Source organism: Oncorhynchus masou, chromosome 15 (assembly GCF_036934945.1).
Source record: "Oncorhynchus masou masou isolate Uvic2021 chromosome 15, UVic_Omas_1.1, whole genome shotgun sequence".
Taxonomy (NCBI): domain Eukaryota; kingdom Metazoa; phylum Chordata; class Actinopteri; order Salmoniformes; family Salmonidae; genus Oncorhynchus; species Oncorhynchus masou.
Window position 1 is genome coordinate 1,556,668 of NC_088226.1, and position 26,734 is coordinate 1,583,401.

General features: G+C 42.6%; 1 pseudogene; it reads left to right on the forward strand.

Annotated features, from left to right (window-relative positions):
• LOC135555297 (transient receptor potential cation channel subfamily M member 4-like) overlaps positions 1–26,734 on the forward strand; it is an 81,037-nt pseudogene that overhangs the window by 38,791 nt on the left and 15,512 nt on the right.

Below are 26,734 nucleotides of genomic sequence, written 5' to 3' on the forward strand. Positions count from 1 at the left end.
ACGACCGCCGAGCACCGCCCGAACAGGCAGGAGAGCCAACCTCGGTGGAAGTCGTGACAGAACATAACAAGATTCAACAGCTGAGACATAAACTGAACAAGTTCCACAGACATGTGACTAACATAAATTGAATAATGTGTCCCTGAATAAAGGGGTCAAAAGGGGGTCAAAACCAAAAGTAACAGTCAGTATCTGGTGTGGCCACCAGCTGCATTAAGTACTGCAGTGCATTTCCTCCTCATAGACTGCATCAGATTTGCCAGTCCTTGCTGTGAGATGTTACCCCACTCTTCCACCAAGACACCTGCAAGTTCCCGGACATTTCTATGGGGAATGGCCCTAGCCCTCACCCTCCGATCCAACAGGTCCCAGATGTGCTCAATGGGATTGAGATCCGGGCTCTTCGCTGGCCATGGCAGAACACTGACATTCCTGTCTTGCAGGAAATCACGCACAGAACAAGCAGTATGGCTGGTGGCATTGTCATGCTGGAGGGTCATGTCAGGATGAGCCTGCAGGAAGGGTACCACATGAGGGAAGCAATGACACCAAGCTCAGTCCGATGTTGCTGTGACACACCGCCCCAGACCATGACGGACCCTCCACCTCCAAATCGATCCCGCTCCAGAGTACAGGCCTCGGTGTAATGCTCATTCCTTCAACGATAAACGTGAATCCGACCATCACCCCTGGTGAGACAAAACTGCGACTCGTCAGTGAAGAGCACTTTTTGCCAGTCCTGTCTGGTCCAGCAATGGTTGAATTGTGCCCATAGGCAACGTTGTTGCTGGTGATGTCTGGTGAGGACCTGCCTTACAACAGGCCTACAAGCCCTCATTCCAGGCTCGCTCAGCCTATTGCGGACAGTCTGAGCACTGATGGAGAGATTGTGCGTTCCTGTTGTAACTCGGGCAGTTGTTATTGCCATCCTGTACCTGTCCCGCAGGTGTGGTGTTCGAATGTACCAATCCTGTGCAGGTGTTGTTACACGTGGTCTTCCACTGTGAGGACGGTCAGCTGTCTGTCCTGTCTCCCTGTAGCGCTGTCTTAGGCGTCTCACAGTACGGACATTGCAATTTATTGCCCTGGCCACATCTGCAGTCCTCATTCCTCCTTGCACAATGCCTAAGGCACGTTCACTCAGATGAGCAGGGACCCTGGGCATCTTTATTTGTTGTTTTCAGAGTCAGTAGAAAGGCCTCTTTAGTGTCCTAAGTTTTCATAAATGTGACCTTAATGGCCTACCGTCTGTAAGCTGTTAGTGTCTTAACAACCGTTCCACTGGTGCATGTTCATTAATTGTTTATGGTTCATTGAACAAGCATGGGAAACAGTGTTTAAACCCTTTACAAAGAAGATCTGTGAAGTTATTTGGATTTTTATGAATTATCTTTGAAAGACAGGGTCCTGAAAAAGGGACATTTATTTTTTTGATTAGTTTATATGTGTGATATTCGTTTTGATTTAGAATGGTCCGTTATTATGCACCTGTATTGAAGCAAGGGAAAAAATACATGTGATCTCTGCACTTAAATAGCGAATGGAGGACGCTTTTCTTGTGGTTAATTTTCATGCCAGCCAGGTAACAATCCTGTTGTAAAGATAAGCAATGTGCTTAATATTAGGAAAGTTGATAAATAAATATAGTAGGCCTATCTTATAGAAAGCTGATGGGATTCTCTTTTTAATGGAGGCCGTTTTGGTCTCATGGACTCTCATGTAGTGTTTGATTAGATTTTTGATTACATTTGCATTGATGTCAGAGTGATTAGAGGGACAGAGGGGCATCGGAGCTTTGGACAAAACGGTCACGTGGAATTTGACTGCCGTCGTGGCTTGTAACTGCCGGTGTGGCGGTAATACAGTCACCACAACAGCCCTACTCCCCAATCCAGCCAGAGTGAGGGAAGGAGGCGTCTCCCTTATCCCGGTAGCCCCTCGATGGCCAGGCAAGCTCTGGCTAGCAGAGATCATTCTTATGCTTTGCAACGAGCCCTGGAAACTCCCATTACGCACGGATCTCCTGACCCAGGGAAACAGAGAAATGTATCAACCTTACCCATAGACCATAGCCCTCTGGGCCTGGCCCATGAGAGGCTAAATCTGGTCATGACAGGCCTGCCTCTGAGTCATTGAGACCACAGCCCCTTCTACAGGCTCACTGTATGAACATTAGTGGTGTGTTTTTGAGAAGTAATGTGCCCAAAAACAGAATTCCTTACAAACCCACAAAAAAATGGCGGTACATCCAACCGGCCTCCCAACTACAGACCACGTGTAAAGCAGGATTGTCTGAGACCAGCCACCCGGACAGCTGATGAAACTGTGGGTTTCCACAACCGAAAACTTTCTGCATAAACTGTCAGAAACCGTCTCGGAGAAGCTCATCGTCATGCTCGTCTTCCTCACCAAGGTCTTGACCTGACTGAAGTTTGGCATTGTAACTGACTTCAGTTGGCAAATGCCTACCTTCGATGGCCACTGGCATGCTGGTGAAGTGTGCTCTTCACGGATTAATTCTGGTTTTAACTGTACTGGGCAGATGGCATGTATAGCATCGTGTGGGCGAGCGGTTTGTTGCTGTCAACATTATGGACAGGGTGCCCCATGGTGGCTGTGGGGTTATGGTATGGGCAGGCATAAGCTACGTACAATGAACATGATTGCATTTTATCAATGTCAGTTGTAATGCACAGAGATACCGTGACAAGATCCTGAGGCCCATTGTCGTGTCATTCATCTACCGCCATCACCTCATGTTTCAGCATGAAAATGCACAGTACCATGTCGCAAGGATCTGTACCCAATTCCTGGAAGCTGAAAATGTCCCAGTTCTTCCATGGCCTGCATACTCATCAGACATGTCACCCATTGAGCACATTTGGGATGCTCTGGATCGACGTGTACGACCTTGTGTTCCCTCCAATATCCAGCAACTTCTCACAGCCATTGAAGAGGAGTAGGACCACATTCCACAGACCACAATCAACAACCTGATCAACTGTATACGAAGGAGATGTCACAATGTCATGTCATGAGGCAAATGGTGGTCACACCAGATAGTGACTGGTTTTCTGATCCACACCTGATCTGTGACCAAGACATGCATATCTGTATTCCCAGTCATGTGAAATCCATAGATTAAGGCCTAAAGAATTTATTTCAATCAACTGTTTTCCTTATATGAGCTGTAACTCAGTAAAATCTTTGAAATTGTTGTATGTTGTGTTCAGAGTAGTATTTGTCCAGTAGGTTTCCTGAAGGAGAAAGACCCTACTTCTATGTCAAAGATAATAAAACAAAAACATGTTTGTAAATACTACAGTTATGTCCCCAAAAACACCACAGTACATACAGTATAAATGCAGTATAATATGTTACAGTCTGCAAAAGCTCTACAGTAAAAACTATAGTATACAGTACTAGTCTGTAAAAACAGTACAGTAAATACTATAGTACAGATGGTCCCAAATTTTTTGGCCCAATGACCCATTTTTATATCTGAAACTTGTCGTGACACCAACCGTGTGAGAAAAAAGTTATGAACAGACCATGTTAACTTTTTTATTTTGGCCTATGGCAGTCAATTGAAAAACATTCTAACAGTATTTCTGATTTCTTTTAAAGATGCACTCCAGCTATTTTTTTTACTTTTAAAAACAACATCCCACTTATAAATACAGTAAGCTAAAAATAAAAGTGCAAACTGGAGTAAGCCATTCAAGGAGTTGGCCTGATGGTGCCCTCTGTCATCGGCCTCCCCCTTGCTTGAGGAACAAAAGAGGAGCAATTGAGAACAAAAGAGTACCCCCCCCCCACTTGTGCCATGTCAGATTACACCTGGACCACTTTTGGAGATGTGGGTAGTAAATTAGCTGGAGACTGGAGTAGGAACTGGAGAGACTAGTTTCTGGAAGACAATGCTATGCTGACTCACATGCGGACTAACATGCATGGTTGGGGATAAGTGCGGTTTGAACAATGCAGGTGTGAACAATGCTGAAGGGACATAAACAAAGAAGAGACTTTCAAAGGCCTTTTCTCTGACATGTCTCCTAGGTGGATTTACAGGTTTATTGTCTTTTCAAATCAGCATAACTTTTCCATGTTTCCTCCAACTACAGTGTATGATATACTGTACCATTTTGAAGCTCTGCGTTTCCTCTTCCTCCAGCTGTACTGGTTAGATATTCACAGGACACATGACCACCTAGGCCAGGTTCATTAAGTCAAGGTGGGGAAATAAGCAAGTTCAGCCATGAAGCATAATAAAGTTTGCAGACACAGCAATGGTAAGAGGCAAACCAGTAGGTCAGATGACAGCTGACCCAGAGAAGGAACAGGATATACTGAACAGTAGTTTCATATAAGTGCATAAGTGAGCATTCAAATTCAGTATTTGAAACAACCCTTTCTAGGCCTGATTCCAATACATAATCATTAATTTGATGTCGTCTTTCACTGCCGTTAAATGGGCAAATTGACTTTAAAGGATGGATGCATCTCACATATTTTCAGTGCCCTTCTTATTTAGTTGCTTGTTACTTTTATTTCTTATTCTTATCCGTATTTTTTTTAAACTGCATTGTTGGTTAGGTGCTTGTAAGTAAACATTTCACTGTAAGGACCTGTTGTATTCGGCGCATGTGATTAATAAAACTGGATTTGATTTTAACCAACAGGTTCCTGCTCCTTATCTATATATTGTTTATTGTCTATGATTCTTTGTTGCTTAGTTGGTAAGCATGTGGTGCTTGCTATTCCTAGGTTGTGGGTTAAATTCCTACAGGGATTACATACTCATTCTAAAAATGTATGCACCTATTGTGTCATTAACATTTCTCTCACTTCCCTCTCTTCCCCTCCCCCTTCTCTCCCTGCATTTCTCTCTCTTCTCTTTCTCACTCCTTCTCTCTCCCAGGGGCGTGGATAGTGACGGGGGGGCTGAGGGAGGGGGTGGGTCGTTGTGTTGGGGAGGCAGTGCGAGATCATGCTGCTGCGGCTTCCTGTCTCTCCCAGAAGAAAGTCATTGCTGTGGGTGTGGCCCCCTGGGGGCTGGTGCACAACAGAGAGCAGCTAGTTAACACACAGGTACACGCGTAGAGACACAAATACACTTACACACACACACACACACACACGAATAGACACACACATGTCATGACCACAAACACAATGTTCAATGTATACAGAATTAAACATGTACAGACACACACACATAAGGCGGCACAGGAACACACTACTGGACACTGACACTGTATACAAATAAATGAATGTCCTTCGCTTTCTTTTATCTCTCCCCTCTTTTCTTCTCACCCTCTCTCACTCAGCCAAGCAAAACCACAAGAAATGTAATTAATAACAAGGACATTGTAATACCCAATGGATGGTAATCACAATGACCTCTCTCTTTCTCACTCCCCTCCTTTCTTCTCACCCTCTCTCACTCAGCCAAGCAAAACCACAGGAAATGTAATTAATAACAAGGACATTGTAATACACAATGGATGGTAATCACAATGACCTCTCTTTTTCTCTCTCCCCTCCTTTATTTTCTCTTCCTTGATCTCTCTCCCCCTCCCTCTCGCTTTACCTTCGCTGATCCCCTTCTCTACCCTTGCTCCCACTCCCCTCTCTTTGTCTCGATCTTCTCCCCCCTCCTCCTCCTCTCTCAGGGTAGTTTCCCTGCGCGGTATTATGTCCAGAACGCATCTTGTGACTCGTGCTGCCTGGATAATAACTACCAGGCCTTCCTGCTGGTGGATGATGGGAGTGTAGGCCGGCGGGGAGGGGAAACGGCCTTCAGGTCCATGATGGAAGACTACATCTCCCACCAGCGCACCGGCATCTGGGGTGAGACACCGTACACAGTACACACCACACACATGGCAGGTAGCCTAGTGGTTACAGCGATAGACTTGTAACCGAAAGGTTGCAAGATCAAATCCCCAAGTTCTGCCCCTGAACAAGGCTGTTAACCCACTGTTCCTATGATGTCATTGAAAATAAGAATTTGTTCTTAACTGACTTGCCTAGTTAAATAAAGATAAAATAAATACCTACATACTGGTAAGACTAGCCCCCATGTCCTAAAAGTTTATAAAATATATTACAGATGTGCAGGTGAAGTGCAGCATGTTCAAGCTGCCCAATGAAGGTGTACTAAGTTCAGATACCACTGTGACTTAAAAAAAAAAAAAACAATCATGTTTCTAGTGCACAGATTTCAGCATGCAAGGGTAAGCCAAAGTTATGCTGTCTATGGAGTGGTCATTATCTGCCATCTAAAGCCCCTATTCTATTCCCACGTAGTTACAAGTATAAAACTTGATTGAATTCTCGTAACGTTCTAGTAAGAGATTTCACACCCAACGTCATTTGCGATATGATAAAGCCTATGAAACTCAGTGATGCTCATGTAACGCTTTTGTGTCGGTTATATTCGTTGGGTTATTTATATATTTCAGTTAGAAAGACTAACGATGTTTGACAGTTCATCCAAAGTTGAACTCATCTGGTGAGCAACCAATGGGAGTTTCTATTGTTGACATCATGGCTACACTGTAAAAAAATAAAATAAAAAATAAAAAAATAAATAATAATATATATATGTGTTTTGATTCAACATACAATTGTAAGGCAACCAGCTGCAATAGGATTGTGTTTGCTCAACATTTGGACAATAAGTTACACAATCATTGTCTGAAGACGGTGAATCATCACAGCAGAAACAATAAATATTGGGGAGAACACATCATTCTGGTGCATGTGCAGGAAGACCATGGTAATCTTCTCTGTATCAACCCAATTTTAATATGTTCCCCGATGGATCGGTCACAAAAGAGAAGAGGAGATTTCCTTGCATTTATACACTGTAAAAAAGCCAACATAACCAACAGTGTTATTCTGTGACTTGAGTGGACTTCAAATGGACAAGAATTTGAGCTAATAAAGTTTGTTGACTCAACAAACTCTGTTCAAAGTGAGCTGAATTTGAAAAAGTTTGAGTAAAATTACATTCATATTTGCCTTTGGTAGGCAACACTGTATGTTGAAATGTTCAGCACTATGCTGTACTAAATCCTTTGAGCTGTTTCACTACACTCCTATTGCAACTACACTACAATCCTATTGCAGCTGCAGCTGTTTCACTACACTCACAATCCTATTGCAGCTGTTTCACTACACTCACAATCCTATTGCAGCTGTTTCACTACACTCACAATCCTATTGCAGCTGTTTCACTACACTCACAATCCTATTGCAGCTGTTTCACTACACTCACAATCCTATTGCAGCTGTTTCACTACACTCACAATCCTATTGCAGCTGTTTCACTACACTCACAATCCTATTGCAGCTGTTTCACTACACTCACAATAACATCTGCTAAACACATGTATGTGACCAATAACATTTCATTTGTTTGCCTTACAATTGTACATTCAATCAACAAATTCAAAGTGAGTCAAATTTGAACAATCTTGTTGAGTAAAACTACAAATGTATGTTTTCTCAAAACCATGCCTAGTATTGTCATAGTGTCTCCCAGCATGCTCTATTGCAGGTTGATTTTCAGATATTCTTTTCTTTCAATACCTGTGTTTTTGCATGTACATTGATTGGTTGATTACACAAACATAAAAACAATATCTAAACTAACCCATCTGTTAGTAATTGGACTTTTTGCACCTGTTTCTGAGATGGCTGTTCCAGTTCTATGATTTAGGTAGTCTCGATACATTTTCCTTGCCCTGGCAGTCATTCTCAATGCGGGTGATTCAAAGTGCCAATTGTTGTATAGTCTCACCCTGGCCGGAATTACACATCACATGGCCTGTCTGGTCCAACGGTAAAAGCCACGAACCCCGGCACACATGCACAACCTCGGCTAACAGAGTTGGCATGGGTTCAAGTCCACTGCCCTTCTGACTTGCAATCTCTCCTAGTCATGGGAGTTCTGAGTATTTTATGTGGGCCACATTATTTTGCTCCATTTAGTATAAGAGCCGCGGCATTTAGCTCCAAATGGCCCCTCATTCAAAAGGGATATTATGGATATTCATATGAGTAGTAAATCATGAAACATTGACATTAATATGATGGACATTCACAATGACATCGGATCAATGACTCATGACGAAACATTTCTCCCCACACCCCTTCCCTGTACCTGTTATCTTCCAGAAAGTGGCAGTATAGAGATTCCTGTGCTGTGTATGCTCATCTCAGGGGAAGCTGCCATGCTGAAGGTAAGCTATTACAACATCACTATCATCACTTAACTTTACTGTCCATGTCCAGAACATTCCCTTCTCCCCGCAAACACTCTCTCCCTCCCCCAGAGGGTGGATCTCTCTCTGAGGAAGGCTACTCCCTGGCTGGTGTTGAATGGTTCTGGTCCAGCGGCAGACCTTATCTGTGAGCTGCTGGATGCCCTGTCAGCTGTGCCGATGAGCTGCACCTCTCCCCCGCCAGAGGGTGAGGGGAGCGAGAGCCCCAGCGCGGAGCTGCGCGAAAGGACCCGTGAGAGGGTCAAGAGGCACTTCCTGCCGAGGCAGACCGGGAGAAGCTTGTGGACAGGGTGCGTGTGGGATGGGTGGGGTGTGTGAGTGAGCACTTCATCATACTGCTTATTTCTCTTCCTCTCTCCCCTCTGTCTCTCTCTCTCCTCTTTCTCTCTCCTTTGTTTTTCTATCTCTCTGTCTCTCTCTCTCTCCCCTCTGTCTCTCTCTCTTCTCTCTCTTTGTTTTTCTATGTCTCTCTCTCTCCCCTCTGTCTCTCTCTCCTTTGTTTTTCTATCTCTCTGTCTCTCTCTCTCTCCCCTCTGTCTCTCTCTCTCCTCTTTCTCTCTCTTTTGTTTTTCTATGTCTCTCTCTCTCCCCTCTGTCTGTCTCTCCTCTTTCTCTCTCCTTTGTTTTTCTATCCCTCTGTCTCTCTCTCTCCCCTCTGTCTTTCTCTCTCCTTTGTTTTTCTATGTCTCTCTCTCTCTCCCCTCTGTCTCTCTCTCTCCTCTTTCTCTCTCCTTCATTTTTCTATCTCTCTGTCTCTCTCTCTCTCTCTCTCCTCTTTCTCTCTCCTTTGTTTTTCTATGTCTCTCTCTCTCCCTCTGTCTCTCTCTCTCTCTCTCCTCCTCTGTCTCTCTCTCTCTCTCTTTCTCTCTCCTCTTTGTTTTTCTATGTCTCTCTCTCTCTCTCTCTGTCTCTCTCTCTCTCTTTCTCTCTCTGTCTCTCTCTCTCTCCCCTCTGTCTTCTCTCTCCTTTGTTTTTCTATCTCCTCTCTCTCTCTCTCCTCTGTCTCTCTCTCCTTTGTTTTTCTCTCTCTCCTCTCTGTCTCTCTCTCTCTCTCTCTTTCTCTTTTTGTTTTTCTATCTCTCTGTCTTTCTCTCTCCCCTCTGTTTTTCTATCTCTCTGTCTCTCTCTCTCTCTCTCTCTCCTCTATCTTTGTTTTTCTATGTCTCTCTCTCTCCCCTCTGTCTCTCTCTTTCTCTCTCTCTTTCCCTCTTTCTCTCTCCTTTGTTTTTCTATCTCTCTCTCTGTCTCTCTCTTTCTCTCTCTTATCTCTCTCTCTCTCTCTCTGTCTCTCCTCTCTTCTCTCTTTTGTTTTTCTATCTCTCTCTCTGTCTCTCTCTCTCTCTCCTCTCTTCTGTTTTTCTATCTCTCTCTCTCTCTCTCTCTCTTCTCTCTCTCTCTCCTTTGTTTTTCTATCTCTCTCTCTCCCTCTGTCTCTCTCTCTCTTTTCTCTCTCCTTTGTTTTTCTATCTCTCTGTCTCTCTCTCCTCTTTCTCTCTGTTTTTCTATCTCTCTATCTCTCTCTCTCTCTCCTCTTTCTCTCTCCTTTGTTTTTCTATCTCTCTGTCTCTCTCTCTCTCTCTCTCCTTTTGTTTTTCTATCTCTGTCTCTCTCTCTCCCTGTCTGTCTCTCTCTCCTCTTTCTTCTCCTTTATCTCTCTCTCTCCCTCTGTCTCTCTCCTTTTTTCTATCTCTCTTCTCTCCTCTTTCTCTCTCCTTTGTTTTTCTATCTCTCTCTCTCTCTCTCTCCCCCCTCTGTCTCTCTCTCCTCTTTCTCTCTCCTTTGTTTTTATATCTCTCTGTCTCTCTCTCTCTCTTTCTCTCTCCTTTGTTTTTCTATCTCTCTGTCTCTCTCTCTCCTTTCTCTCTCCTTTGTTTTTCTATCTCTCTGTCTCTCTCTCTGTTTTTCTATGTCTCTCTCTCCTCTTTCTCTCTCCTTTGTTTTTCTATCTCTCTGTCTCTCTCTCTCTCCTTTCTCTCTGTCTCTCTCTCTCTCTCCTTTGTTTTTCTATCTCTCTCTCTCTCCCCTCTGTCTCTCTCTCCTCTTTCTCTCTCCTTTGTTTTTCTATCTCTCTGTCTCTCTCTCTCTCCTGTCTCTCTCCTCTCTCTCCTTTGTTTTTCTATCTCTCTGTCTCTCTCTCTCTCTCTCTGTCTCTCTCTCCTTTGTTTTCTATCTCTCTTTGTTTTCTCTATCTCTCTGTCTCTCTTGTTTTTCTATGTCTCTCTCTTTTTATATCTCTCTTTCTCTCTCCTTTGTTTTTATATCTCTCTGTCTCTCTCTTTCTCTTTCTCCTTTGTTTTTTCTATCTCTCTCTCTCTCTCTCCTTTGTTTTTATATCTCTCTCTCTGTCTCCTTTGTTTTTTCTCTGTCTCTCTCTCCTTTTCTCTCTCTCTCTCTTGTCTCCCTTTTGTTTTTCTATGTCTCTCTCTTTCTCTCTCCTTTGTTTTTCTATCTCTCTGTCTCCCTCTCTCCCCTCTGTCTCTCTCTCCTCTTTCTCTCTCCTTTGTTTTTATATCTCTCTGTCTCTCTCCTCTTTCTCTCTCCTTTGTTTTTATATCTCTCTGTCTCTCTCTCTCCCCCTCTTTCTCTCTCCTTTGTTTTCTTTCTTTCCCCAGGCTCTGAGTATCTATCAGAACAGAGATCTGATCACAGTGTTCCACGGGGAGCAGGACAGTCCTGATGATTTTGACACTGTGCTACTGAAGGCTCTGGTCAGAGGTAGGTGTGCGTAAGTTGTGCTGTCTGTTGACAAATATGTTGAACATGATCCTGGTCAAACTATTCACTCGTTCAATGTCATTTCTGTCAGCCAGTAAACGTGTGTCCAGCGACGCCAGTGAGTACACAGAGGAGCTGAAGCTGGCAGTAGCCTGGAACAGGGTGGACATCGCTAACAGTGAACTCTTCAATGGAGACATCCAATGGAGGGTGAGCTGCTCCTCATTTCTGACTCTACTGTTTAACTACATTTATTTTCTTTTATGTTATTTAGTTGACAGGGCATTTATTCTATTCAAAACGACAGACAGACTTTACCTTTCCAACTTCTCTGTATCTGATAACATGAGGAACATAAGGAACGGCTTCAGAGAGGTTTCATAAGGAACAATACAGAGAAGGTGGGCTGGTATTGAAGGGAAGGGAAGTTGGAACAATACAGAGAAGGTAGGCTGATGGTGAAGGGAAGTTGGAAATCAGAACAATTTCCAATTTGTGAAGCGTTCCTTTATTTTCTCACTCGGCAGGATGTTATTGTTTCACTTTTGACAGACAGAGAGAGATATGTTTATAAAAACGCCCTCCCATCCTCCCGCAGTACGAGGACCTGGAGGACTCCATGACGGATGCACTGATCAACAACAAGCCCCAGTTTGTACGTCTCTTCAATGAGAACGGCCTCAACATCCTGGACTACCTGACCTACCAGCGTCTGGAGGGCCTGTACCGCTCGCTGTCCAACAGCTCTCTGGCCTACACGCTTCTCCAGCAACACCTCACAGAGAGGCAGAGCCTGGCCAGATCCCTTCCCACTGTCCCCTGCTCTCCGGACGAGCCTACACCCCTCAAGAGCCCCACATTAGGACCCTCCTCTGCCAAAGAGCTCAGCTTGTATGAGGTGAGGATGGGTTGCACTTTATTTCATGGTACAGAAATGACTAGGTACAGTATTTATTGATCATTTATTGAGAAAAACACTCTGTGTAGAGTTGAGGCGCATTTCCTCTAATTTAGGTGTTTTGTTCTCAGTTATATGTGACTCGCCTCTCCCTCCAGGTGTCGCGGCTACTATGGGACATCCTGGGAGATGTGTGTCAGCCTTTCTACTACGGTCCTCTGGGTTTGGACCAGAGCACCAGCACCTGGAGAACACTGAAGGTAATGGCTGCCATAGCTGCATTCCAAATAGCACTCTATCCCCTATACAGTCTCAGAAAAAAGTTGCTAAGTAGAACCATATAGGGTTCTTCAGCTTGTCTCCATATGGAAACCCTTTTTGGTTATATCTAGAACCATTAAATAAATGGTTCTACCAGAAACCCCTTTTTTCGTCTAAACTCATTGGGCACAAACGTCAGTTCAATATCTATTTTTGATTTACATTTGGTTGAGTTGTCAACTAACTTGAATTCAATGTAATATCAAGAACAAATGTCACCATGACATTGTATTTAGGTTAGAAGTAAGGTGAAAAAAATACTAAATTCCCTTACCTTGATGACTTTTTGCAAATCCAATCAGTTTTTCCCATTTGATTCAACTTCATCACATAGAATTGTTTTCTTGAAATTATGTGGAAACAGCATTGATTCATCCCCTTTTTGCCCAGTGGGAAGGTTCTTCCTAGAACCATCTATGAAAAGTTCTAACAAGAACCCTCTTTGAACAGTTCTACCAGCCTTATTATCCTTTAAAATAAACCACCTCTTTTTAACAATACATTACATGCTGTATATAATGCCTTACTTTTGAGGGCCTATATATACCCTAACACAGTGGTCTGAAGCTCCTGGATTACAGGCCACATTAGGCCTGCAAATCACATTATGCTGACTTGTAAAGTGATGTGTAGTTCCTTTTGGAATTCATAGTGATCTCGCTCTCTGTTTGCCGATAAGAGTAAAACTTTTAAACCGCCGCCGGGCCAGATGGAATACCAGGACGGGTTCTCAGGGCATGCGCAGACTAGCTGACAAGTGTCTTCACTGACATTTTCAATCTCTCTTTGTCCCAGTCTGTAATCCTAACATGTTTCAAGCTGACCACCATTGTCCCTGTTACCAAGAACTCAAAGGTAACCTGCCTAAATGCCTATCGTCCCGTAGCACTCACATCTGTAATTATGAAGTGCTTTGAAAGGCTGGTCATGACACACGTCAACACCATCATCCCAGAAACCCTGGACCCACTCTAATTTGCATACCTCCTCAAAAGATCCACAGATGACGATATCTCAATTGCACTTCACACTGCTTTCTCCACCTGAACACCGAACACTAGTTCGGTGTTCAACACCATAGTTCCCTTCAAGCTCATCACCAAACTTGGGACCCTGGGACTGAACGCCTCCCTCTGCAACTGGACTGCCTGACAGGCTAGCCCCAGGTGGTAAGGGTAGGCAACAACACCTCTGCACACCGACCCTCAACATGGGGGCCCCTCAGGGGTGTGTGCTCAGCCCCTTCCTGTACTTCCTGTTCCCCCATGACTGTGTGGCCATGCACAATTCCAACACCATCATCAGAGAATTAGCAGTGTGGTGCCAGGAAAGCAGCATCTCCCTCAATGTCCCAAGACCAAAGCGCTGATTGTAGACTACAGGAAATTTAAATTTAAGTGCCTTTGAACAGGGTATGGTAGTAGGTGCCAGTCAACAGTTTCCCATGTGTATCAAGACTGGTCCACCACCCAATGGACATCCAGCCAACTTGACACAACTGTGGGTAGCATTGGAGTCAACATGGGCCAGCATCCCTGTGGAATGATTTTGACACTTTGTAGTCCATGCACAAACAAATTGAGACTGTTCTAAGGGAAAAGGGGGTGCAACTGAATATTAGGAAGGTGTTCATAATGTTTTGTACACTGTTGATATACGCCATACTGTATATACACTCACACACTACACTTTCACACAAACACACACACATCCCCCTCCCCCCACACCTGTGCGCATAGTGATGCCACACACACTTTCACACTCATTATATGCTACTGCTACTCTGTTCTTTATTGACTCTTATCCATCCTGATTCCTAGTCCCTTTACCCTACCTTCATGTACATTTATACCACACATACCTCGTACCCCTGCACAGTGATATGGTACTTGTACTCCCAGTATATAGCTTCATATTTGTGTATTTTATTCCTTGTCTTATTTTTTAAATATTCGTATACATTTTTTTAAAGCTCTGGAAGTTGTCGGGAAGGGCTCATGAGCAAGCATTTCACGGTCAAGTTTATACCCCTTGTATTCTGTGCATGTGGCAAAACATTTGATTAGATTAGAAAACAAATCCAAGAGTGTTTAGGGCACTACCAGAGCACATGAATTACAAATGCATCTGTTGTCAATGACAAGGTCCAGTGATGTGTACTAACTAAGCCTACTTACTAGGCCTGTAGACTCCACCGATATACTTGAATTATCAACGCTGCTACGGTGAACCCACTTTATCACTGGTCATAGAATGTAACTGTGACTGCTGTGCTAACCAGGCTGTATTTACTCTCACCTGTCTTCATGTACTGTCTCTCCCCCCTCTCTCAGCAAGTGAATAAGTTGTTACTGGGGGATTGTCTGTATAGAGAGCAGCACTGTGTCCATCCCTGGGCCTCTCTGTTCATCTGGGCTGTGCTGCAGAACCGCAGCGAGATGGCTGTCTACTTCTGGGAGATGGTAATTTATTAATTAATGATTTTATTCAACTTTAATCTGACAAGCTAAGTCAGTTAAGAATGTATGGATCTCTGTCCCTTTTTTCTTTGTGACAGATTTTCCATTTAGTTTTGTCATCTTTTTAGAGGGGGGGGGGGGTGTGTTTACAGGAACAAAAACAACCATAGAAATTCATACGAAGATTTCCCCACCTCAGTTCCCACCCCGCCTAGCCCCCCGCCCCCACCAGAAGAAAGCATGCCTCCCTCACCCTTGTGGTTCTTTTAGGAGATTCTGTCATTTCAAGTTGCAGGAGTAAGCGTGGTGGTCAGACATATATTGAATAATATATATTGAATATCTATTTTATTGATTAAAGAAAACGGTTGTAGATAATAGTATGAAATTGATTCATGACAATGATTTATGCCTGTTTGACTAGAAAGTGTGCGCTTTTGCTTTAGGTGCTTGCCAGGCATAAATGAGAGTATATGCTGGAGAGCCTTGGTTGCATGTGGATAATAACCCCACTGTGAACAATTCTCCCCTCCCTATCCACCACCCCCCCCCCCTTCGCTTGAGGGCTGATGGTTATTTCCTCATAATCAATCTCTCAGATAGTAGTGGCCACCTCTTCTTGTTGTCTGGTTTTGAAAGCCACCATGTTACCACAGGTGAATTGTGAACAGACAGAATATGCCAGCTGCAGGAGCGAAATAGACCTGCTATTGTTCCTTGTAATACAGTGAACATCCCACACCTTAATGTGATGATACTGTATATGTTGACAATTATTTGAAAATAAGTCTGTTAATTCATAGTTCTTTTGCAAAAGAAAGCCACAAGAAAGCCAAGCGTTTCAATGCATGCCCCCGGAACCCTGACATGTTACTTATGTTAAAACAATCCCCTTTTTCATTCTCTCTCGCTCTTTCTCTTGCTTTCTCTCTTTCTCTCTCTCTCTTTCTAGGCAGGGGAGTCTGTCCTCAGTGCTCTGGCAGGCTGTAAGATTCTGAGGGAGCTGTCTAAGCTTGAGAGTGAGACGGCGGCCAAGCTCTCTCTGAAGGAGCTGGCACAGAAGTTTGAGAACTTGGCCAATGGTGGGCTAGCCTTATTCCAAATGTTTAGCTCGTTTGCTACTTAATGTGATGGGCTGCTCCCTGACATTCTGATTCCCCAATTAAAGCCTAGACAGTCAAGGTATCCAAGTAATGCCTAGGGGCATTTATCTGTTTTGCATACAAGTGAGCATCTTGTATTTTGTGAGTGAATTTACACCCCATAATGCCTAGTAGTGACTCCGGATCAGAATGCAAGGGACCACCTGTTCGAAAAGTCTGCTGGAGGGCATCCCAGTCTGGGGCCATTTGCAATGTTTTCACACTCAAGGCCTGTAGGATGAGGATGGAAGCAAACCAATTTGCACTCCTTATTCCTAATGAGAAACCCAATGTGAAAACTTGTGACCCGTTTCCTCTCATTAGACTTGTTCAGTGAGTGTTGAGTATTAACCCTTTTATTGTCTCTCTAGAAGTGTTCAGTGAATGCTATCAGAGCAGTGAGAGTCGCTCTTTCAACCTCCTTATAAGGCAGTCTCTGATGTGGGGCGAAGCTACCTGTCTGGAGATGGCCACCGCAGCCGATGCCCGCCTCTTCTTCAGTCACGATGGCTTGCAGGTCTGTATTAAACCAGGGGATCAGAGGTCAAGGTGTGTGTGTGCGCGTGCGTTCGTGTGTGAATCTCTGTGTGAATCTGTGTGTACGTGTGATCTGTATGTTCACATTCATCTTTATAAAACTAACCAGATTTCCAGAGTGTGTGTATTAGAATGTGAATGGTGGTTAATTGAAGTGTTTCAGGACGAACTCTGCTCCTACCTCTTCCCCTGACAGTCTCTGCTGTCTCAGATCTGGTGGGGAGACATGGAGAGGAGCACAGAAGTCTGGAAACTGATCCTCACCTTCTTCTTACCCCCCCTCATCTACACCAACCTCATCAACTTCAGGTTAGTGGCTACCTGTCTGAGAATTTTCAATCCATTAAGCATTAAGATAGAGTGAATTGGCTGCCCACTTTGAACAAATACTACAGTTTACTATAGAATACTACAGTATTTACAATAGAATACTGTAGTAAACTTTACTATACTAACAGAGGATTTGAGTGGTCAGAAATCCCATTCATTGCTTACCGTCCACATTCCCCCGCTTCGCTAAAAACCCTCACCGCTCAGAGGAAAAAATAACTACCACTCCAAATTCGCTCCATTCATTTTTATTTAAAAACTTAATTTAATTAACCCCATCTACTGTACTTTTGTGACTATGTACCATTTAGTTTGGAAGTAGCTCTCAACCAAGGGTGTAGGAGCCAGGGAACAGGGGGGGACATGTCCCCCCCTACATTTGCTTTGAGTAGTGCCTGACACTAGTGTGGAAACACATACATTCTAAGGGATTTCAATGGGTCTCCATACTGTTCAATTAAACTTCAACCAAAAATAATCTAGGCCATATTTTTGACCAAATGTTACAATTGTGATTTGACTTACGATTTAGATCAAACCACTTGGATGAACTGTTGGAATCATGGACAAACAAGGTTCTAATGATGAACTTAGTCTTAAGATGCTTTTGATGCAGCCTACAATAACCATGGTAGAGAAAAAGCCCAAATGAAATAAAAATCCTTGTTGTAGTAATTGTTATTTTGGTGGTTTCTAATACTTTAAACCCTTTTATTTAATTATAATGTACATATATTTAATGATTACTGAAGGGAAACAGTTCATTTCCATTATGCCCAATGCAATGTGAAGACGCTAGCTCAAACCTCCCACTGTTGCAGCTGACTTGGACCACTCAAATCAAATATAATTGTATTTGCCACAAGCTTCATAAAGAACTGTACCGGCTTTCTTCTATTGAAGGAGGAGCGGACCGAAATGCAGCGTGGTATTTATGAGACATGTTTAATGAAGAACGAAAAAACACGAACAATACAAAAACAACAACCGGAACGTGAACCTAAACAGTCCTATCTGGTGAAGACACAGAGACAGGAACATTCACCCACCAAAACACTCACAGAATATGGCTGCCTAAATATGGTTCCCAATCAGAGACAACGATAATCACCTGACTCTGATTGAGAACCGCCTCAGGCAGCCATAGACTATACTATACGCCCCACAAAAACCCCAAGACAAAAACACACCACAATAACCCATGTCACACCCTGGCCTGACCCAATAAATGAAGATAAATATAATATATTCCGACCAGGGCGTGACAAGAACAGGTGTAGACTAACAGTGAAATGCTTACCTGTGGGCCTTTCCAAACAATGCAGGGGAAAAAAAGCAAATTTGAGAAATTCTAAAATAATATAATAATAATTTTAACATTAGGAAAAAAATGAAAACTAATAACACAAGGAATAAATACACAATGAGTAACAATAACGTGGCTATACAGACAGTGTACCAGTAGCAAGTGGTTGAGCAGGGGTATGAGCTAATTGAAGTGGATTTTAAGATAACCAGCCTGATTTCATTGATCTGTAGCATGTTTGGACACAAAATAATTAGCAAGCTGGCTATCTAGTAATGCAGCACTATTAAGCTGTCATTTACAATCAATGATGTAGTTATGAACACAAGTTGTCCAATTTTCATATAGTCAAAAAGTTATGGCACTAACATTTTGTCCGTTTCATAATGAGGTTCACACTTCTATTGCCAGTGTAATTTGCTTGCTTTGATCTTTGGTTATTTGCTGTATAGAATAACATGAAAAGTGATGAAAAATATGTAAAAGCATTGGGTAGGTGTAGGTGAAATGAATACCAATACAGTTACACCAATCCACTGCTTTTAGTGAACGAGCGCAAAGGCGAAGAAGGGTTACGGGATTGGGCTCCTGTCATGCTATAGAAGCCTAGCGCACCCAGTTACCGCTTTCTTAGTCATCAATCACCGTTGGCGCTGATGGAGGACTTCTCAGAATAAATGCAATGTTGATTGTTTCATTTAGCTAATTAGTCGCCAGTACAGCATTTTAATGTGCATATAACCTGCCCATTCCCTTCCCCCATATTCCAATTTGTGTAACCCATAAGTAAGAAACCTACACGCCAAGTATAGACAATATTGTGTTCCCTTAAGGTTATAGAAAAGAGCAGAAGCTCTGAACTATCCGTTCAGACCCCAGTCCTACTTAAAGGTTTTGGAAAATGTGCTCTTAGTATTTTGTCCAGTAGGTTTCCTCAAGGAGAAAGCCCCCACTTCAAAGTCAAAGATAATGAAACAAAAACACTAGTAAATGCTCCAGTTCATTGGAAGTGGAAGTGTAAACTCTAACCTAGTCTATTAGCTAGAAAGGTATCTTGGCGGCATAGAGAACATTTTTATGTTGTAAATAAAATGCAAATCGACTAAATTCATTGAAGTCGCTCTGGATAAGAGCGTCTGCTAAATGACTTAAATGTAAATGTAAATTGAGTTGAGAGAAAATGTTGCAGTTTTTAAACACATTTCCTGCAATTCTACACAGTTTGGCATGGAGCTAATGCTGTATTCCTCTGTTCAAACAGATCAATGGATATGTATCCTGAATGTTCTGTTCTCCCCGACTGTCTAGCTTTTATTTGATTGTTATATGCAGTATAGTTCAATAGACACAAACTGTTTTTCCATCTGTAAATTACCACTTAGACGGCCCGCCTAAGAATTTTCTATTAAAAAAAAACCTTGTAATTAATTCCAATGATAGTCATTTTCTCCATATTACAAATACAGTGGGGAGAACAAGTATTTGATACACTGCCGGTTTTCAGGTTTTCCTACTGACAAAGCATGTAGAGGTCTGTAATTCTTAACATAGGTGCACTTCAACTGTGAGAGACAGAATCTAAAACAAAAATCCAGATAATCACATTGTATGATTTTTATGTAATTAATTTGCATTTTATTGCATTACATAAGTATTTGATCACCTACCAACCAGTAAGAATTCCGGCTCTCACAGACCTGTTAGTTTTTCTTTAATAATCCCTCCTGTGCCTCCCGGGTGGCGCAGTGGTTAAGGGCGCTGTACTGCAGCGCCAGCTGTGCCATCAGAGTCTCTGGGTTCGTGCCCAGGCTCTGTCGTAACCGGCCGCGACAGGGAGGTCCGTGGGGTGACGCACAATTGGCCTAGCGTCGTCCGGGTTAGGGAGGGCTTGGTCGGTAGGGATGTCCTTGTCTCATCGCACACCAGCGACTCCTGTGGTGGGCCGGGCGCAGTGCGCACTAACCAAGGTTGCCAGGTGCACGGTGTACCCTCCGACACATTGGTGCGGCTTGCTTCCGGGTTGGATGCGCGCTGTGTTAAGAAGCAGTACGGCTGGTTGGGTTGTGTATCGGAGGACGCATGACTTTCAACCTTCGTCTCTCCTACGGGAGTTGTAGCGACAACAACTGGATACCACGAAATTGGGGAGAAAAAGGGGTCAAAAAAAAAAAAATCCCTCCTGTTCTCCTCTCATTACCTGTATTAACTGCACCTGTTTGAACTTGTTACCTGTATAAAAGACACCTGTCCACACACTCAATCAAACAGACTCCAACCTCACCACAATGGCCAAGACCAGAGAGGGTCTTGTGTTTTTTTTTATCATAGGTACACTTCAACTGTGAGAAACAGTTGTATGATTTTTAAGTAATGAATAATATCAGGGATAAAATTGTAGACCTGCACAAGGCTGGGATGGGCTACAGGACAATAGGCAAGCAGCATGGTGAGAAGGCAACAACTGTTGGTGCAATTATTAGAAAATGGAAGAAGTTCAAGATGACGGTCAATCAGCCTCGGTCTGGGGCTCCATGCAAGATCTCACCTCATGGGGCATCAATGATCATGAGGAAGGTGAGGGATCAGCCCAGAACTACACGGCAGGACCTGGTCAATGACCTGAAGAGAGCTGGGACCACAGTCTCAAAGAAAACTATTAGTAACACACTATGGATTAAAATCCTGTAGCGCACGCAAGGTCCCCCTGCTCAAGCCAGCGCATGTCCAGGCCTGTCTGAAGTTTGCCAATGACCATCTGGATGATCAAGAGGAGGAATGGGAGAAGGTCATGTGGTCTGATGAGACAAAAATAGAGCTTTTTGGTCTAAACTCCACTTGCTGTGTTTGGAAGAAGAAGGATGAGTACAACCCCAAGAACACCATACTAACCAAGCATGGAGGTGGAAACATTATTCTTTGTGGATGCTTTCCTGCAAAGGGGACAGGATGACTGCACCGTATTGAGGGGAGGATGGATGGGGACATGTATCGCGAAATCTTGGCCAACAACCCCCTTCCCTCAGTAAGAGCATTGAAGATGGGTTGTGGCTGGGTCTTCCAGCATGACAACAACCCGAATCACACAGCCAGGGCAACTAAGGAGTGGCTCCGTAAGAAGCATCTCAAGGTCCTGGAGTGGCCTAGCCAGTCTCCAGACCTGAACCCAATAGAAAATCTTTGGAAGGAGCTGAAAGTCTGTATTGCCCAGCGACAGCCCCCAAACCGGAAGGATCTGGAGGTCTGTATGGAGGAGTGGGCCAAAATCCCTGCTGCAGTGTGTGCAAACCTGGTCAAGAACTACACAAAATGTATGATCTCTGTAATTGCAAACAAAGGTTTCTATAACAGATATTAAGTTCTGCTTTTCTGATGTAAATAAAATACTTGTCATGCAATAAAATGCAAATTAATTACTTAAAAATCATACAATGTGATTTTATGGATTTTTGTTTTAGATTCTGTTTCTCACAGTTGAAGTGTACCTATGATAAAAAAATACAAACCTCAACAAGCTTTGTAAGTAGGAAAATTTGCAAAATCGGCAGTGTATCAAATACTTGTTCTCCCCACTGTATATGTATCTACTTCCCCAGAGTTGGATGAACAGGACTAGCTAGCATGCTAACTGTTCCTGTAGACATCCAGTCACATACTAGTTAGCATTGGCTGGTGAAACTACATCTAACTTTCTTCATACTGGACAGAGACATTCCATTTTTATCCACGATGTTATTCTGTTACAGCCAGTGATATTCATAAAAAAACATTTTCAAATGGGCTTTTTTTATTTTCCCCGGACCCCTGCAGTACGTCCACGGACCCCAGTTTGAAAACCCCTGCAGTATACAGTCTGCAATGACAATAACTATAGTAAAACTAAAGAATTTACACTATAGTAAACTATAGTAATTTTTCATGTGGTTGGTGGTGAAGGGGAATAAAGTTTCCAATATGTGGCAAATGGCCAATATGTAAAGCATTCCTTATTTTCCTCATAGGGTGTGAATTTGAGAAATGAGGCTGGTGGTGAAGGAAAGTTTCCTCTGCGCATTGTCTGTTTGTCGGTTTATCAGCTCTCTCTCTCTACCTCTCTCTCGTTCTCAGGGAACCTGAGGAAGAGGGGAAGACTGAGCAGGTGCCGCATGGTCAAGACACAGACAGTCTGGACGGAGTCGATGCCACCATGTTCTCCCTCACCGACATGATGTAAACGCACACGCATGCACGCTCGCACGGATGAATGCACACACAAAAAGTAATTATTCTCTTTCTTGTCCTCTCAGGGATGAGGATGTTGAGGAATATGCGGCTGTAAGGGTCAATCTGAAAGGTGCCCCCTCCCCCAATCCTAAGAGGCCGTTCGTACTGCTACGCTGGAGGGAGTTCTGGTTCGCACCCGTCACGGCGTTTCTAGGCAACGTGCTGATGTACTTCCTGTTCCTCAGCCTGTTTGCTTACGTCCTATTGTTGGACTTCAAGCCCCCGCCCCCTCACGGCCCGTCCACCTTAGAGTTTGTTCTCTACTTCTGGGTCTTCACCCTGGTCTGTGAGGAGTTTCGACAGGTAGGACACATCGCATATAAACACACACACACACATCACACAAAACATATACATATATTTAGTCAGTTCAAAAATGATTGGCACCATTGATAAATATCGAACTCTATTGTATGTTCAAAAGTTTTTTTACAATTATATTATTTTACACTCGCCACATACGCTGCTGCTACTGTTTCACATACATACGCTGCTGCTACTGTCTATTATCTGTCCGTTGCCTAGTCACTTCACCCCTACCGATATGTACACATCTACCTCAGTTACCTCGTACCCCTGCACATCAACTCGCTACTCCCTGCACTGTATCATGATATTTTTGTTATTGTTATTTTTACTCATTATTGTTATTTGTTATTCACTGTGGATTGATTCCTCGTGTCAGTATTTTATTATTATTTTTTTCTTGATCTTTAACTCTGCATTGTTGGAAAAGGACCCATAAGTAAGCGTTTCACTGTTAGTCTACACCTGTTGTTTATGAAGCATGTGACGAATAACATTTGATTTGAAGAAGGATGCATATGCAGAACCTACTGTAAAATATGGCGGTGGATCTTTTATGTTATGGGGCTGTTTTGCTTCTGGTCCTGGTTCCCTTAAGTTCAACGGCATCATAAAAAGTCTGCCAAGTACCAGGATATTGTAGCTAAAAACCTGGTTGACTCTGCCAGGTGGCTGAAACTTGACCGTAAGGGGATCTTCCATCAAGCCAATGCATATATCAAAATTCCACAAAGAAATTGTTAATTTGCCACAAAATCAACGTTTTGCAGCTGACATCAGTCTCTGGACAAACCTGTGGTTTGAATTGAAGAGGGCAATCGTTATGCAAAGACCAAAGGATATCAAAGTTCTGGAAAGATTCTGTATGGAAGATGGATCCCTCTCAATGTGTTCTCCAATCTCATAAAACATTATGGAAAAAGGCTAAGTGCTGTTATCCTTGCAACGGGGGGTGCACAAAGTATTGAAAATAGGGACCCTAGCCAATAATTTTGACAGGTTCTTTTTGAGATTTTGTTGTATTACTTGTTAAAGGTGCAATACGGGATTTTTTTGTTGTCGAATTTTTGCATTGTAATTTCAGAATGTCCATAATATACTGTATCTGCTGCTAATAGCAGAATAACGGTGTTTCACAGTATTACTTATCCGCAAGTGTTGTGATCGGTTGTGATATTTGCCTATTCATATCTCCCACCAGAGTGGCATCTGTTGTCAAACTGGGAAAGCTGTTCCGACTTTGTGGCTGTGTTATCTAGTGGAAATCATTGTACCATCTATATCGCTGTGAAATATATTTTCAATAAGACAAAATATAGTTTTTAAGCTGGTGGACCAAAAGGGGTACAATAAGTCGTGGCTGAGTGTGTGCGTGGTGGTGAGTGTGTGTATGTATCTTCAGCAATTTTTTTGGGGCCTTTCTCAGAAACCGCCTGGCATGTACGTCACCCAGTGATGCACTGGGCCGTCCGCACCACCCTCTGTAGGGCCTTCGAGGTTGGTGCAGTTGCAATGCAAGTGATATAACCAGTCAGGATGCTCTCGATGGTGCAGCTATAAAAGGATCTGAGGGGCCATGCCAAATCGTTTCAGCCTCCTGCTGGGTTGAGAAGACCATGTTAAGTCCTCAGTGATGTGGACACCGAGGAATTTGAATCGCTCTTCCTCTTGCTCTCACTCACTCTACAGTGCCGTGAAAAAGTATTTGCCCCCTTTCATAATGAATGTCATCAGATCTTCAACCAAAACCTAAAATTAGATAAAGTGAACCTGAGTTTACAATTAACAACAACATTTAATTAACAAAGTTATGCAACACCCAATTCCCCTACGCAAAAAAGTAATTGCCCCCTTACTCTCAATAACTTGTTGTGCCACCTTTAATGGCTGCAACCAAATGCTTCCTGTGGTTGTTGATCATTTCTGTGGAGGAATTCTGGCCCATCTTGCATGTAGAATTGCTTTAGCGCAGCGACATTTGTGTTTTTTCAAGCAAGAACTGCTTGTTTCTAGTCCTGACAAAACATCTCAATTGGGATTAGGTCTGGACTTTGACGAAGCCATTCCAAAACTTCAAATGTGTTTCTTTTTAACCATTTTCATGTAGACTTGATTGGGTGTTTTGGATCATTGTCTTGCTGCATGACCCAGCTGCACTTCAGCTCACAGACGGATGACCTGACATTCTCCTATAGAATTCTCTGATACTGAGTGTAATTCATGGTTCCTTCTATTAAGGCAAGTTGTCCAGGTCCTGGGGCAGCAAAGCATTCCCAAACCATCACACTACCACCACCATGCTTGACCGTTGGTATGAGGTTATTACTGTGGAATGGCCAGACCTAATCCCAATTGTGTCAGGACTTGAAGAGAGCAGTTCATGCTTGAAAACCCACAAATGTCGCTGAGTTCAAATCAAATGTATTTGCCACATTTGCGAGTGTAGCGAAATGCTTGTGCTTCTAGTTCCGACAATGCAGTAATAACCAACCAAGTTGAAGCAGTTCTGCATGGAAGAGTGGGCCAAAATTCCTTCCTCCTCTTTTTTTCCCGACATGAGCGATTGATCAACAACTACAGAAAGCGTTTGGTTGGAGTTATTGCAGCTAAATGTGGAACAACCAGTTATTGAGTTTAAGGGGGCAATTACTTTTACACACAGGGGCATTGGGTGTTTGCGAACTTTGTTTATGAAACACATTTTATAAGTATGTAATTGTTGTGTTATTTGTTCACTCAGGTTCCCTTTATCTAATATTAGCTTTTGGTTGAATGTTCAACATCCAAAATATGCAAAAGTGAAGAAAATTTGAAAGGAGGCAAATACCTTTTCTTAGCACTCTGTGTATAGATATATATATATATATATAGCTTAATAAATATATAGCTTAATAAATATATATATATATATATATATATAGCTTAATATGTATTTTTTGGTCATCTTTATCAAGGCTGCCATTTAGTTTTGGAGATGACAATAAAAATAATTGTTATTGCTCTCTCCCTCCCTTTCTGTCCTTCTCTCTATCAGACATTCTTCAGGGGCAGCACTACTTTATATCAGAGGATGAAGCTCTACATCCAGGACATGTGGAATAAGTGTGATATCACAGCTATCTCACTCTTTGCACTGGGCATGTGTTGCAGGTGTGTGTTTTTACATATGTGAACGTGTTTGTGTCTGTGTCGACGTAAACAGCTTTTAAAAAATTCTAATCACTTTGGCACGTTTTCCAGATCTAAGTGGTATATTTTTCAAAACTCTGGTATGTACAAAACTCTAAGCTGATAACACTTGTAATTCTCCCTGTCTTATGTTCAGAACCTTTGATTGAGCATTCATTGGGGTTTCATACATCTTTCACACCTGAGTCATTCATTCAAAATCAAAGTTTTGACTGTGAAATACCATGAAAACAAAAAAATGTGTCACCAGTTTATCAGTTTATAGCCTCACCATTTAGTCATTTTAACTACCATTTAATCTAAAAGCAAAAAATACAAGATAAACATTTCAAAACGGTTATTTTTGAAGTATTGAAGAGAAAAAAATTTGTACATGGTAAATATCATTTTCCATACAATATATGACTGTTTTTTTATACAATCATTTGTATCCAATGGCAGGTTTTGAGCATGTTGAGAAATATGTCAGTCTTAGTTTCATTATTCTTATACAGTACATAGGCAGTTAACCCACTGTTCCTAGGCCGTCATTAAAAATAAGAATTTGTTCCTAACTGACTTGCCTAGTTAAATAAAGGTCAAATAAAAACATACGTTAATGATCAGAAATAGGGGTATTGTAATGCAGTTGGCTGCTGTGAAAACGTAGAATGATGTTGTATGACTCTTCTGCCTCATGAAACATTGTACAAGATCACCTTTTCTACGTGACTTGTCAACTGATTCAGTATTGCCTGTCTCTCTGCTTGAAATTCACCAGCTCATCAGATAGTGGAATATATTGTTATATACAACCCAGTTATTTCAGCAGTGCATTCTACACTACACTATAATTCCACTGTGTCCGATTGAAAAACAATGGCTGATGGAGAATGATGAGTATTTACAGCCACATCCATATATACGATTCGGTTTTACCTTCCAACTTAAAGGGTAGGTAGCCTAAACGTAACCACATGTAACATATGGATTTGCAT